This window comes from Coenobita brevimanus, chromosome 2, assembly GCF_032717465.1.
Source record: "Coenobita brevimanus isolate Jiangsu-jjx chromosome 2, ASM3271746v2, whole genome shotgun sequence".
Classification (NCBI taxonomy): Eukaryota; Metazoa; Arthropoda; class Malacostraca; order Decapoda; family Coenobitidae; genus Coenobita; species Coenobita brevimanus.
Window position 1 is genome coordinate 21,503,987 of NC_136955.1, and position 14,597 is coordinate 21,518,583.

Here is a 14,597-nt window from a genome sequence, read left to right on the forward strand (position 1 = left end):
AGAGGTTGCCCATGCACCGATAGCAGAATCAAAACCTGATCTCCTGGCTGAAAGTGGCATAACGTGGACTTCTTATCATACCAAGTCTTCATCTTCTGAGCAGCTCCTAAATTCTCTCTCGCCAGCTGTAAAGCAGTGGACAGCCGTTCTTTGAACTTCATCACATACTCCAGCAGGTTGATGTCATCTTCCTCCAACAGCCAGCATTCCTTGAGTAGCTTAAGGGGTCCTCTTACTTCATGGCCAAACAGTAGTTCAAAAGGTGAGAAGCCCAGTGATTCATTTGGAGATTCTCTTGCGGCAAATACAACGAATGGAAGACCTTTATCCCAGTCTTTCTGATGTTCCAAACAGTATTTCTTGAGCATCGATTTGAGTGTTTGATGATATCTCTCCAACGCTCCTTGGGTCTGGGGATGGTAAACTGAAGACGTGATCTGGGTGATGCCCAACTCTTTCAGAGACTGCTTGAAAACATTTGACATGAAATTACTTCCCCGGTCTGACTGTACCTCCTTGGGCAGACCAAACTTTGTGAAGAACCCTAGCATTTCCTTAACCACGTTCTTTGCTGAGATATTTCTAAGTGGAATGGCTTCAGGATAACGAGTAGCCATATCAATCAGAGTCAACACATAAGAAAATCCTGAAGAAGTCTTAGGAACAGGGCCCACAATATCCACCAACACACGGGTGAATGGCGCCTCAAAAGGAGGAATGGGAACTAGAGGTGCAACCTTTTCGGTCTGATTACACTTCCCCACAACTTGACAGGTGTGACAAGACTTACAATACCAGGAAACATCCCTGAAGATACCTGGCCAGTAGAAGTGTTTCAAAATGCGTGCCACAGTCTTCCTCACTCCAAGGTGTCCTGCCAAACTGGAATCATGAGCCACTCTAATGATATCCTGCCTACAAACACGAGGGATGACAACTTGATGTACAACCTCCCATTCACAGTCGGCTGATGCTGCTGGGGGTCTCCACTTCCTCATAAGTACTCCTGACTTTATATAATAACAAGTAGAAGCACCAGCTGACTCTTCCTCACTGCAAGCAGAGTTAGCTAGACCTTTCAACTCAGGGTCAGCAACCTGCAACTCAACCAACTCTTGACGAGACAAATTATCAACACTACGGGGTACTGCCTCATCTGGTGAGTGGTCCAAATTAGCAAGAAAAGTGTCAGCTAGGATAACATCATCATCATCATTATCCTCTAAGTCACCAGTAACTTTAGACTTAGCCCTAGTGACAGCACATGCAGAGAACACATCAGGGACATCACAATCCTGGGTCGCAGCCACTGGCTCACTAGACAACTGAGGAGCTGGACACACTTGACTTCCACCAATATCATTTCCAAGTAAGAAAGTTACACCTGACATTGGGAGTGTCTCAACCAACCCAACCATAACGGAACCATTAACAAAACCAGACTCTAAATTCACTCTGCACAGAGGGACAGAGAAGTAATTATTCCCTACACCTTGTAAGATTACAGTTTCATCAGAGGAATTAACATTAGAGCCTAGAACACTGGTCAGCATAAGGCAAGCACCTGTATCACGATATATTTTAACTGATTTCCTGTCATTACTGTCGAGAGGACTGACAAAACCATCAGACAGGAAATTAGCACATGAACTCTTGAGAGTGTCACCCACGTTACTGCTCAAAAGAGGAGCTCCATCATGAGAATTTAATTTACCCCTCAAAGCAGGTTCAGTTAACTCAGTTAAAGAATTCTGGGGACTCTCAAGGGTGGACACTAGACCAATTGACTGAATATTTAAAGACTCCTCTTTATTCACATCACGCTGTCTCCTGAAACATTTGTCCGTAGTATGACCAAGCTTACTACAATAAGTACATTTACTTTTCTGAAATCTAGAGGTGAAGCTGGTATTTACTTCCTGAGAAACATCATCTTTATTCTCTTTCCTGTTACCTGTACTCTGAGTAGAGGCAATGTACTTACTCTCAGCTTTCCCTTTTTCTTTAGAATATCTCTTGTGAGTGAGAACATATTCATCAGCTAAAACTGCAGCATCAGACAAATTATCTATTCTTTTCTCATCAAGATATAGGCTTACATCTTTATTAATACACCTTTTGAAGTCCTCCAGCAAAATCATCTGCTTAAGTTTGTCAAAATCAGAATCCACATTCTTAGAATTTAACCACTGCTCTAACAGATCTTCTTTGATTTTTGCATACTCAACATGGGATTGCTTATCTTGCTTATAAGTTGTCCTAAATTTTACTCTATAGGCTTCAGGAACAAGCTCATAGGCCTTAAGAATCAAGCTCTTAACTACATCATAATTATCAGATTGATCCTGAGGCAAAGATGCATAAGTTACTTGAGCTTTACCGGTGAGAACAGTTTGAAGGAGTACTGGCCAATACTTTTTGGGCCAATTAAAACCTGTAGCTACCCTCTCAAACAACTGAAAATACTTTGTTAAATCAGATTCATTAAAAGGAGGGACAAGTTTAACATTTTTAGCCACATCAAAATCATCAGAGCTAGATGATCAAGTTCCACCTTGTTTCATGCGATACTCATGGTCTGCCTGAATTCTAGCAAGTTCAACTTGTGCCTGAAACTCAGCCTCCTTAGCATGAGCCTGAAACTCAGCCTCCTTAGCATTTGCCTGAAACTCAGCCTCCTGAATACGAGCCTGAGACTCCGCCTCCTTAGCCTGAGACTCAGCCTCCTTAGCACGAGCCTGAAACTCAGCTTCCTTAACACGAGCCTCCTGCAGAGCTAGCTGTAACTTAGCTATTTCAATCTGCGTTTGCTCATTTGGAGGAGTTACATTAAACAAGCTTTCATTAATCATGTCAACAATTTGATCTTTAGAATGATGAGAGTGAACTGCAATTCCCAATTGTTGAGCAACAAGCTTAAGTTCATTCTTTGTTCTGTTTTCTACATCACACACTGTTTGCACATTTGACAAAAAATCTTTGGCTTCATCAAGCGTAGTAATAGTAGACGTGATGAATAAATCACAGTCACAAAATATCAAGCAATATCCTTATGATAATATCCTGAATATCCTGATAAGAGGTCGCCAAATTTATGTTACGGAACAGAGAAAACTGTCCCGCAAAGTTCCAGGTTCAAAACAAAAGAGTTAGGTAAAATTATAAGTTAAAGTTTAATGCTCAAACTAACAACTAAAGATTCAGGACTCATAAGGATGATGTAATGGCAAAAAACAGCTTAAATATATGGTTAACTGCAATAGCTTCTATTAACACGAAATTAGCAAGAGTAAATTTATCTAAGTCAGCCCTGATAAAATGAGAATACCAGATAATACTCAGTGAATGCAAGATATATTATTATAGATACAATATATTATTAATAAGGGCTGACACCCAAAACACATGAATCACAAAAACCTTACTAGGCCTAAGAATTAACACTTTACGCTACACAGTACAAGAAAAAATGCAATAACAGTTATACTCAAATTACACAGCTGCTAGATGGTTGGAGACTTCCTGAGCACTCACAATAATAACAACTGTACAGGGGAGGACAGAGATGTGAACAAAATGAGGAGTAGATCTAAGTGGCCATTAATGCAGAGACTGAGCTCATTATATAGGGGCCGGCAGAGCTTGATATAACTTGTAAGAAGGACGCGCAAATGAAGCCATGGGGACAAAGAGTTGACAATCCTGCTCTGAACAACAGAAAGAACGACTTACTCTACTATAAGGGAGAAGGGGGGGAGTGAGGTAGAACACGCTCGTGATCAAACATGCAGCATACTGTACGTTAGAATTACACAAAGGATGATGAAATCATAGGCAATATATATATATATATATATATATATATATATATATATATATATATATATATATATATATATATATATATATATATATATATATATATATATATATATATATATTACATTACTGAGCCATCCTGGACAGTAGAAACACTACTGATAGGAAATAAAATGAGTTACACTCAGACTCTATCGTATGATGGGAATAAACTTCATTTTCCTTTACAACCTGTGTGGTTTTACCTGCCATATTTCTGTCGGGTGCTAGACTTTACTGATATGATGATGATTAAATTTTATCCTTTTGGATAATACTGTCTAGGCAAAAATGACGGGGGCACTAACGGTAAAGAGAGAGATAGAGAGAGAGAGAGAGGGGGGGGGGAGGTGTTGTGTTCGTGCGTGTTTGATCATGTATGGCCGCTGCAGCCCTAGGGGTGCGTTTGTTTTTGTGTTAAGTGTCCCGCGAGTAATTACGAAGTGGTGTGGATTTGACGTTGCTTCTGTCAGTAAGTCTTGAGTGATTTAGTGGAGAGAGAGAGAGAGAGAGAGAGAGAGAGAGAGAGAGAGAGAGAGAGAGAGAGAGATTTGCTTTCCGCTGTGTGTCTGTGTAATTTGTATGTTCTGTATAATAGTAGCGTGTGTATGAGGAACTGAGTGGCGAATATTTGTGCATGTTTGTCTTTTTTTTTTTTCTTTTTTTTTTTGCCTACCGACCATTGAGGCCGGAGCCCCTAGTCATTAAGGCAAAATTATATATATTTATATATACTGACACATATATACATATATATATACTAACATATATATATATACATACATACATACATACACACATCCATGCACATCCATGCATATGAACATACACACTTTCATGCACACGTACATATATATATATATATATATATATATATATATATATATATATATATATATATATATATATATATATATATATATATATATATATATATATATATATATATATATATATATATATATATATATATATATATATATATATATATATATATGAGTTATTTAAGAGGAGCCTGTGGAGTCACGTGGAGAGACAGGCTGACGAATGAAGATATAAAGGAGCGTTGTGGTGTGGATGTGGATGTGATAGGAAGCGTTATGAGGAACACACTGAGGTGGTTTGGCCATGTGGAGAGGATGGAGGGTGAAAGACTGACGAAGAGAGTGTATGTGAGTGAGGTGGAGGGGGGAAGAGGGAGGGGGAGGCCGAGGATGAGATGGAGGGATGAAGTGGAGAGGTATATGAGAGAGGGGGGTGTGAGTTGGGAGCAGGGCAGAGAAATGGCGGGGGACAGGGCGACTTGGAGGCGATTTGTTTGTGGCCACCCCAAACGGGATTGAGGCGTCTGGCAATAGATAGATAGATAGATATATATAATAATTTTTATTTTATTATTTTTTTTGTATTTTTATTTTTAAAATTTTTTTTTGTAATTTTTTATATTTTTAACCTTATATTACTTATAAACAAAAATGCCTAATATAAAGACCCTAAAACTAATCACCTAACAAACAAATCGCTAACCTATACTAAATCCTAAGAGACAAATAACTAGACCTGCACTAATGGTAAAAACGCCTCGACCAAGAGAACACCATCGACTGCAGATATGTAATGCCTTTCTACATTACATACCTGCACTCATCACCTGCTGACTGTCAGTCGAGGCATAACCTAATATAGGGGACATCAGTATATGAAAGGGAACCAGACGAGTCAGGAACATTTCCATATACGTCAGCTGTCGTCCCTAATTAGAATAACTTAAGCAAGATAGTATAATGTATTTACATAATTTGTACAAAAAGTGTAGAACCTCGCCCAGCAGACCACCATCGACTGCAAGTGCCCAATACCTTCCTATATTGCACACTTGCACTCATCAGCTGGTGACTGTCAGGCGAGGAACGTGGCTTAATGTAGGGGACATCTATATTAGAAATAGATCAGTGGGAGGAGGAACTATTTCAAATATGTCAACTGTCAACCCTAATTAATATTACAATATATACATATTTACCGTTGATAAAAACCATAACCACACAGTAAAAAAGTCACATCACTCTGATCAGTCCGGTCTCTCTCAAGAAAGCCATCAATTTATCAGTCATAACAATGTCCCCATCACCCAGGATGATGTTTGTCTCGTATCGGGTTGTGTTTATGTGTTAGTATGTCGAGTGGATGACCGTGGGGGCTTGTTTCATTTGTCATGCTTTTAAATATCCTCCTTCATTTGTACTTCCTATCTCCTTCTTTCAGTATGATACCTTGCCCCATAATTATGTGGGATAGTCAGAATAATGGTTGATGATGATGATGATGATGATAATGCATCGGTGTGATTAGGAAAAAGTTCATCTAATTTGAGTGTTTGTCTTTTTTGGTAACACTGGGTTCTATGTCTGCAATAGTGTGTCATGTTTGTGTGATGTGTTGCGTGCAAACTAGAGTGAAGCATGTTTGTGTGCTTGTGTGTGAGGGCAGTGTTTGAGTGGGTGTTTTTGTCAATGTGTCTCATATGATATTAATGTTGTGTTTGAGATAGTGTGGAGCCTGTGTATGTGTTGTCGATTTGCGGTTCTGTATATCTGTGTTAGTATGCTGTGTGATAGTTTTCGTGTGTTTATGCTTCTGGTTGTTTTTGTGTCGTGATTTTGTGTTAGCATTTTATTTCTTAAAGATACCTGTGTGGTTCATTTGACTGCACAAGTGTGTATTTTTCCTCTCCTTTTTACTTTCTCTTTTTCTTGTTTCTCGATCCTAGCTTATAACGTCTTTAAGTGGGAAAGACGAGCCATAATTAAAGGAAAGGGGATTGCTAAAAAAACAAAAGACGATTGATGTAAATAATAAGAAAAAAAATATTATGTAAACAGAAGATATTTCTACAAAAAAAATTTCCGATAAAATGAAAGCACGATTATTAAGAAAAAATAAAAGTCAAGAAAAGAAGGAAAACATGGTAGTTGTAAGGAAAACACAAACACTTGTAAAAAAAGACAATAGAATGAAAACACAATTGCCACAAAAAACAAAACACATTCTCTACATAAAGGAAAACTTATTTCTCCAGTATCAAAAGAGTTGATGTGGTCTGCACTGTACTCCTCTAGCATTAAAAGTCTCATTTAAACCAGTTTGGCTTGGTGGAGAGGATGGAGAATGACAGGCAAAGACGGGTATGCGAGTGAGGTGGAAAGGGTGAAGGGAAAAGCGAGGTCGGGATTCAGATGGAGGGATGAAGTGGAGAGGTATAGGCTATGAGAAAGGTCAGTGTGAGCTGGAGAGTGTGCAGTCTGATGACAGAGGACAGGGTATGACGGAGGTGATTTATTTGTGGCCATCCCTTACGAAATAAAGGCGTCTGACGATAGATAAATGTGTAGACAGATGACACGAAAATCACATTAAAAAACAAGAACATAGCCAAGTTCTTAAGACGGTCCATAAATACTTCCACCTCCTGATGTCCGAAATGGCAGGAAACTCGACTCAAGTCCCATGTCCGCCCCGCCTGAGACCCTGCCAGATGACTTCCCAATCTTCTGAAACTATACAACTTCCGACGAGGCAGCCGATTTTCACGAGCATGAGGAAATGAGGAGGAGGAAGAGTTTTGGTGAGTGAGAGAGAGAGAGAGAAAGAGAGAAAGGGAGAAAGAGAGAGAGAGAGAGAGAGAGAGAGAGAGAGAGAGAGAGAGAGAGAGAGAGAGAGAGAGAGAGAGAGAGAGAGAGAGAGAGAGGGAGGGAGGGAGGTAGTTGGGGACAGGCACTGAGAAAAGGAACAGACACAGAGACTGAGTTCATTAGAAGGACAGGGGAAGAGACAGGGATAGAGAAAGGAACATGAACCTACAGAGACACACAAGGACAGGGACAGAAACACAAGGACAGGGAAACAAAGGTTAAGGTGTAAGGACACACACGACACGGAAAGGCACAAAGGGAAACAGAGAAAGGGACGCACAGGGACAGGGGCAAAGACATACAGGTCACAGACAGCTACACAAGGTCACAGTGGGATAGAAACAGGGACGTACAGGGACAGGAATAGGGACATACAAGGACAGGGAAAAGGAAAAGAACAGAGCTAGTGACAGGGAAAGAGGCAGAGACATGAATACTAAAAGGACCACAAAGACAGACAGCGATATAAAGGGAGAGGAGCATCATCAGGGGTGGGGAGAAACAGTGAGACACAGATGGGAACAGAGATGTGGACAGATTACATATTGCTCAGTGAAGCCACCCATAACACTGTACTGCCATTTTCTCGTGCGAATAACAGTAATAAGTCTGTCACGTTAGCACCGCACTGCCATCAAAGAGACGCTTTGCCTGGAACTCAATGTGCTACCGTGCCCTTGTGCAATAATCCAGCGGACAGGCACGCGTCAGGGCTCGTAGGGGAGAAAAATACAGTGACAGGATACGCAACAGTAGTAGGAGGGAGAATGGGTGGAAGGGGATGGGATGAAGGGAAACTGGTAGAGAAGAAGAGTGGTAGTGAATTGGAGAGAGGGAAAGGAAGAGTGTAGGGAGAGGGAACAGGAATGGAAGGGAATGTAGTAGGGTAAGAGAATGGGAGTGAGTGAATGAATAATTATAGGTGAGATAGATACAAAGGAAGCATTCTGAGAAATGGAGAGAAGTTGGGTTTATGGGAAAAGAGAAGGAGAAGAGGGAAAGGGAGACGAGGGGAGAGGGGAAGAGAAGATTATGGGAGGTGAGGAGCAGTGAGGGTAGTGAGGGGGAGGTGAGGGAAGGGGAGATAGGGATAATGGTAGGGAAAGGGAGACCAGTAATGATGAAACTGAGAGGGACGAGCAGACGAGGATAGGTGTGTGGAAGGATGGAATCGGAAATAAAGGAGGAAGTGGGAGGAAAAGGAAAGCGTTAGGGGAGAAGGAGGGATGGGAGTGTGGGAGAAAGAGGGAAAAAGGAGAAATAGTACTGCAGGAAAAGAATGTCGGTCGTAAGAGGAAGAAAAAGGGTGGTGGAAGAGTAAGGGGAGGAGAGAATGGGTGAAGAGTGGTAGTGTGGGAGAGTGGGAGATTTAGATACAGGATTCGAAACAACGATAGTAAGGAAAGGGAGAAAAGAGAAGTGGAAAGGGAGAAAAGAGGAGGTGGAAAGTGAATGTGGGAGGGGAAGGGGGAAAGGGAGAGGGAAAATGACAGGGACAGAGAGATAGAGTAGAGAAAGATGGAGAAAGAGGAAAGGTGAGATAGGACTCTGAGAGGGGAAGGTAATGACAGGGAGTGTGCATGTAATGCAACAGGTAACTAGAGGGGAAGGGAAGAGAAGGGGAAAATCGAAAAAGGGAATGGGAAGGAGGGATGTGTTGGTGGGGAAGGGAGGAGAGAAGAGGAATGATTGTGGGAGGAAGTCTGAGAGTAGTAAGGAGAAAGAGGGGAAGGAGAAATGGAGGAGAGAGGAAAGATGGTGATAATAAAAGACAGTGCGAAAGTGTGGAAAGATGGTGATAATAATAGACAGTGTGAAAGTATGGTAGGAAGAGAGATGGAGGGAAGAGTGAGGTGGAGGAAAAGTAAGGGAGAAATTGAGAAGGGTGTGGGGGAAGAGGAAGAAGAAAAAAAATGGGAGCGACGGGGATGATACTGATGGTGAATGAGAGATTTAGAGGAAGGAGAGGAGTGAGAGAGGTAAACGAGAAGTGGATAGAAGGAATGGCGGCGAGGGAGAGATGAGAGTGAAAGGGAAAGGGGGAATAAAGAAATAGGAGGGAGGGAGGGAGTTGCAGTGGTAAACGAGTGTGTATATATATATATATATATATATATATATATATATATATAGATAGATAGATAGATAGATAGATAGATAGATAGATAGATATAGATATATATATATAGATAAATAGATAGATAGATAGATAGATAGATAGATTGATATATAGATAGATATAAGAAGGGACGGACGGGAATAAGGAGTATTTGCAAGAAGAGTGGAAAGGTTACAAGAGGATGAGAAAAAGGCAGAATATAAGAGAGAAGTGGAGGAACGATTGGGCATATATGAATTGGAGCAGATGGGGGACGTGGAAGATGTGTGCAGGATATTCACAGAAGAAATATGTGCAGCATGTGATGTGGTGCGTGGGATGAAGAGAAGACGGAGGGGGATGCAAGGAACAGCGTGGTGGAATGAAGAGGTGAGACAGACTGTGGCACAAAAGAAGAAAGCATACAATGAATGGATGATAAATACGGGCGTGGAAGAAGTTGAGAGGCGGAAGAGAGAGTTATATGTAGAAAGAAAGAGAGAGGTGAAAAGATTAGTAAGAGAGAGTAAGAAGAGGGTGGATGAGGAATTTGGAAGGAATTTGAGTGTAAAGTGGAGGGACTGTAAGAAAATGTTCTGGAAAGAGGTGAAGAGAGTAAGACAGGGTGGAAGTGAAGTTAGCAGGGGAGTGAAAGATAAAAATGGTAGATTACTAGTGGAGAAGGGAGAAAAAGTGAGCAGATGGAGAGAACACTTTTGTCATGGGGTTTTGTGAATTTAAAAATTAAATAAAGGTTATACATATTGCTTGAAAATAGAGACAAAGAACTGACATGAAATCAAGCAGTAAGTTTTACTTTATGCCGGCTTACTTCGCCGATTCTCTAAGGACGAGAATTTATAAACTTTCTCAACAGTACACAGGAGAGACTAATTACTCATGCGTGCTGTTTGTTAGTACTATTAGCCTCTAGAGAAAGTGACTCCACCCCTGACAATCAATAACTAAGGCTATTAGTGATAAACAGGTTCTTGCCGGTGCATTAACTCCTGGCTGGCACAAAGGATTTAAGGTTAATACAAAAGGACTGGCCTAAGTACCAGTTATGAATAATGCAAAGCGTTTATGCAAACTAGGAGCGGCAACTAGAATAAGCTTAATGTGGAGAATAAAACACGAGTTTAACTATACATTAAGCTCAAAGGAAAAGAACTGTAATATTTATTAATTACAATGAAATAAATTTACTTTACTTAAGTCTCAAAATGAATTCAAAATAACAAGGAGAATACACTCACTCGCTCACTCAGAAGCTAAACTTAAACCTAGGAAAAACAAAAAGAAATGCTGGTCAGTAGAGAGGGCTAAGCGGAATGACTGGGCGTCGATACATAGGACGGACACTGGAAACACGCTAAACTTCTATGTGGATTCACCATCTAGGTGGAGAATTCAGGAACTCGCTGTACAACGGCGGTGCTGCTCCATGCTGGGCACAAACGAACCTGCTCCCACGACGATCCAAGCCTGATTGAGTTCGAATTATGAAAGAGGGCAAAGGCTGGCCGTGCTTGCTCAACGGTCAACGGAAAGAAAGTGAGCGACACACGCTCACAATAAATCACTCAGCGAAGGCGCCAATGTCGAGCACAAGGATGATCACCTATGAAACAGAGAAAAATGTTCTAAAAACCGTTCCAATCGAGTGAACGCCAGGACGGTTGAACTGAGCGATACTCAGTGGAAATTCCACTAGAATTCGCGTTTTTGACACTGAAACAAAATGTCACGAACCTATACTCTCGCCAATTAGAGACAACTTTAAGGAAGTGTGGATCAAAGAGGATGGAAGTAATGCGAGTATAAGTGGCTAGGGAATGGCTGGGAGAAGAAGGGAAGTGAGAAGACAGGAAGAAATCAGTAGGACAGAAGTTGTGGAAGCAATGAAGAAAGCTAAACTGGGGAAAGTCCCAGGAATTGATGAAGTGTGTGGTGAAAATTGAAGCATGGGGGAGAGATAGTAGTAGAATGGATGTGAAAGATGTGCAGATTGGCCTGGGAGGAAGGTAGAGTCCCTGAGGATTAGAAGTCAGGTAAAATGATTCACTTGTACAAAGGAAAAGGGGAAAAACAAGTGTGTGGTAATCATGGGGGCATTTGTCTTCTTAGTATAATAGGAAAAGTGTATGGTAGGATACTTACTGACAGAGTTAGAGAAAGAACAGAGGAATTAGTTGGAGAAGAACAGGGAGCCTTTAGGAAGGGAAAAGGTTGTGTAGATCAGTTATTCATTCTTAGATCTTTAGTGGAAAAGTTTCTAGAGAAGGGAAAGAAGTTGTATGCGGCTTTCATGGATTTGGAGAAAGCATATGACAGGGTGGATAGACAAGGACTGTGGAAAGTGATAAGAATATATGGAGTAGACAGGAAGTTACTGAATGCTGTGAAGAGTATGTATGCTGGTGCTAAGGCTGCAATGTGTGTGGATGGTGAACTGAGTGAATTTTCTCATTGAAGGATGGGTTGAAACAGAGATGTGTCATGTCTCCATGGTTGTTCAATCTGTATATGGATGGGGTAATAAAAGAGGTACAAGGTAGGGTAGTGGATATTGGAGTGGCCCTGGTGAGAGAGGATAGTGTTTGAAAATTCCCTGTACTTTTGTTTGCAGATGATACCGTGTTGTTGAATGAAGACGAAGGGGAGCTGCAAGGCTTGGTGGATGAGTTTGGGAGAGTGTGTAAAAAACGGAATCTAAAGGTGAATGTAGGGAAGAGTAAACCAATGTTCTTTGAGAGAGGTGAAGTCAGTGAATGTACAGCGAGGTTGGATGGTGAGGAATTGGAAAATATGAGTACGTTTAAGTTCTTGGGTAGTGTGATGAGTAAGGATGGAGGTTTGGAGGGTGAAGTGCTTGAAAGGGTAGAGCAGGGAAGAAAGGTTGCTGGTTCCCTGAAAGCAATGATAAGAAACAGGGAAGTGAGCATGGAAGTGAAAAAGTTACTACATGACAGTATTGCGATACCAACTCTAACGTATGGAAGTGAAGCTTGGACGCTGTTGGAAGGACACAAGTCAAGAGTGAGAGCAGTGGAAATAAGTTATTTAAGAGGAGCCTGTGGAGTCACATGGAGAGGCAGGCTCACAAATGAGGATATAAAGGAGCATTGTGGTGTGGATGTGGATGTGATAGGAAACGTTAGGAGGAATACACTGAAGTGGTTTGGCCATGTGGAGAGGATGGAGGGTGAAGGACTGACGAGGAGAGTGTATGTGAGTGAAGGTGGAGGGTGGGAGAGGGAGGAGGAGGAGGAGGCGGCGGAGGATGAGATGGAGGGTTGGGGTGGAGAGGTATATGAGAGAGGGGTGTGTGAGTTGGGAGCAGGACAGTGAAATGGCGGGGGACAGGGCATCGTGAAGGCGATTTGTGTGTGGCCACCCCGAACGGGATTGAGGCGTCTGGCAATAGATTTTATATATATATATATATATATATATATATATATATATATATATATATATATATATATATATATATATATATATATATATATATATATATATATATATATATATATATATATATATATATATATATATATATATATATATATATATATATATATATATATATATATATATATATATATATATATATATATATATATATATATATATATATATATATATATATATATATATATATATATATATATATATATATATATATATATATATATATATATATATATATATATATATATATATATATATATATATATATATATATATATATGTATGTATGTATTTATATATTTGTATATGTATTTATATATATATATGTATTTATATAGATAGATAGATAGATAGATAGATAGATAGATATAGATATAGATATAGATATATATATATAGATATATATAGATATATATATATATATATATATATATATATATATATATATATATATATATATATATATATATATACATATATATATATATATATATATATATATATATATATATATATATATATATATATATATATATATATATATATATATATATATATATATATATATATATATATATATATATATATATATATATATACATATATATATATACATATATATATATATATATATATATACATATATATATATATATATATATATATATATATATATATATATACATATATATATATACATACATATATATATATATATATATATATATATATATATATATATATATATATATATATATATATATATATATATATATATATATATATATATATATATATATATATATATATATATATATATATATATATATATATATATATATATATATATATATACATATATATATATATATATATATATAGATATATATATCTATATAGATTTATATATATATATATATATATCTATATATATATAGATCTATATCTATATTTATTTATCTATATCTATCTATCTATCTATCTACCTTTCTATCTATACAATTATCTATATATTTATCTATATAATATATATCTATATCTTTCTATATATGTATCTATCTATCTATCTATCTAGAGAGAGAGAGACTGCAGTGAGGCAGGAGGAGAGATGCAGTGGCGAATAAAAATGAGTTAGTGGACTGTGTTTTAAGTAGCATAGGAAGCTCCGTATCACTTATTCCTCAGCCATTTATTTTGCAAGTTACCCCTATCAATCCTTTGTATTTTAAGTATTTTTACTATTCATAACATCGACATAGGTTGCATCAGGATACTGAGGTGTAAGGAAGAGGTGTCGCGATATCCCCAGAGTCATTTACAAGACCATCCAGTGTGTGAAGGAAGGAACATAGCAACATGATACTTTCCAACGCTAAGGGTGTGAGGGTGAAGAAGGGAGGGGAGGATGGAAGCGTGGCAAGGAAGGGAGGAGGAGAAGGGAGGAATATGTTATACTGTTCCCACTCTTAGTT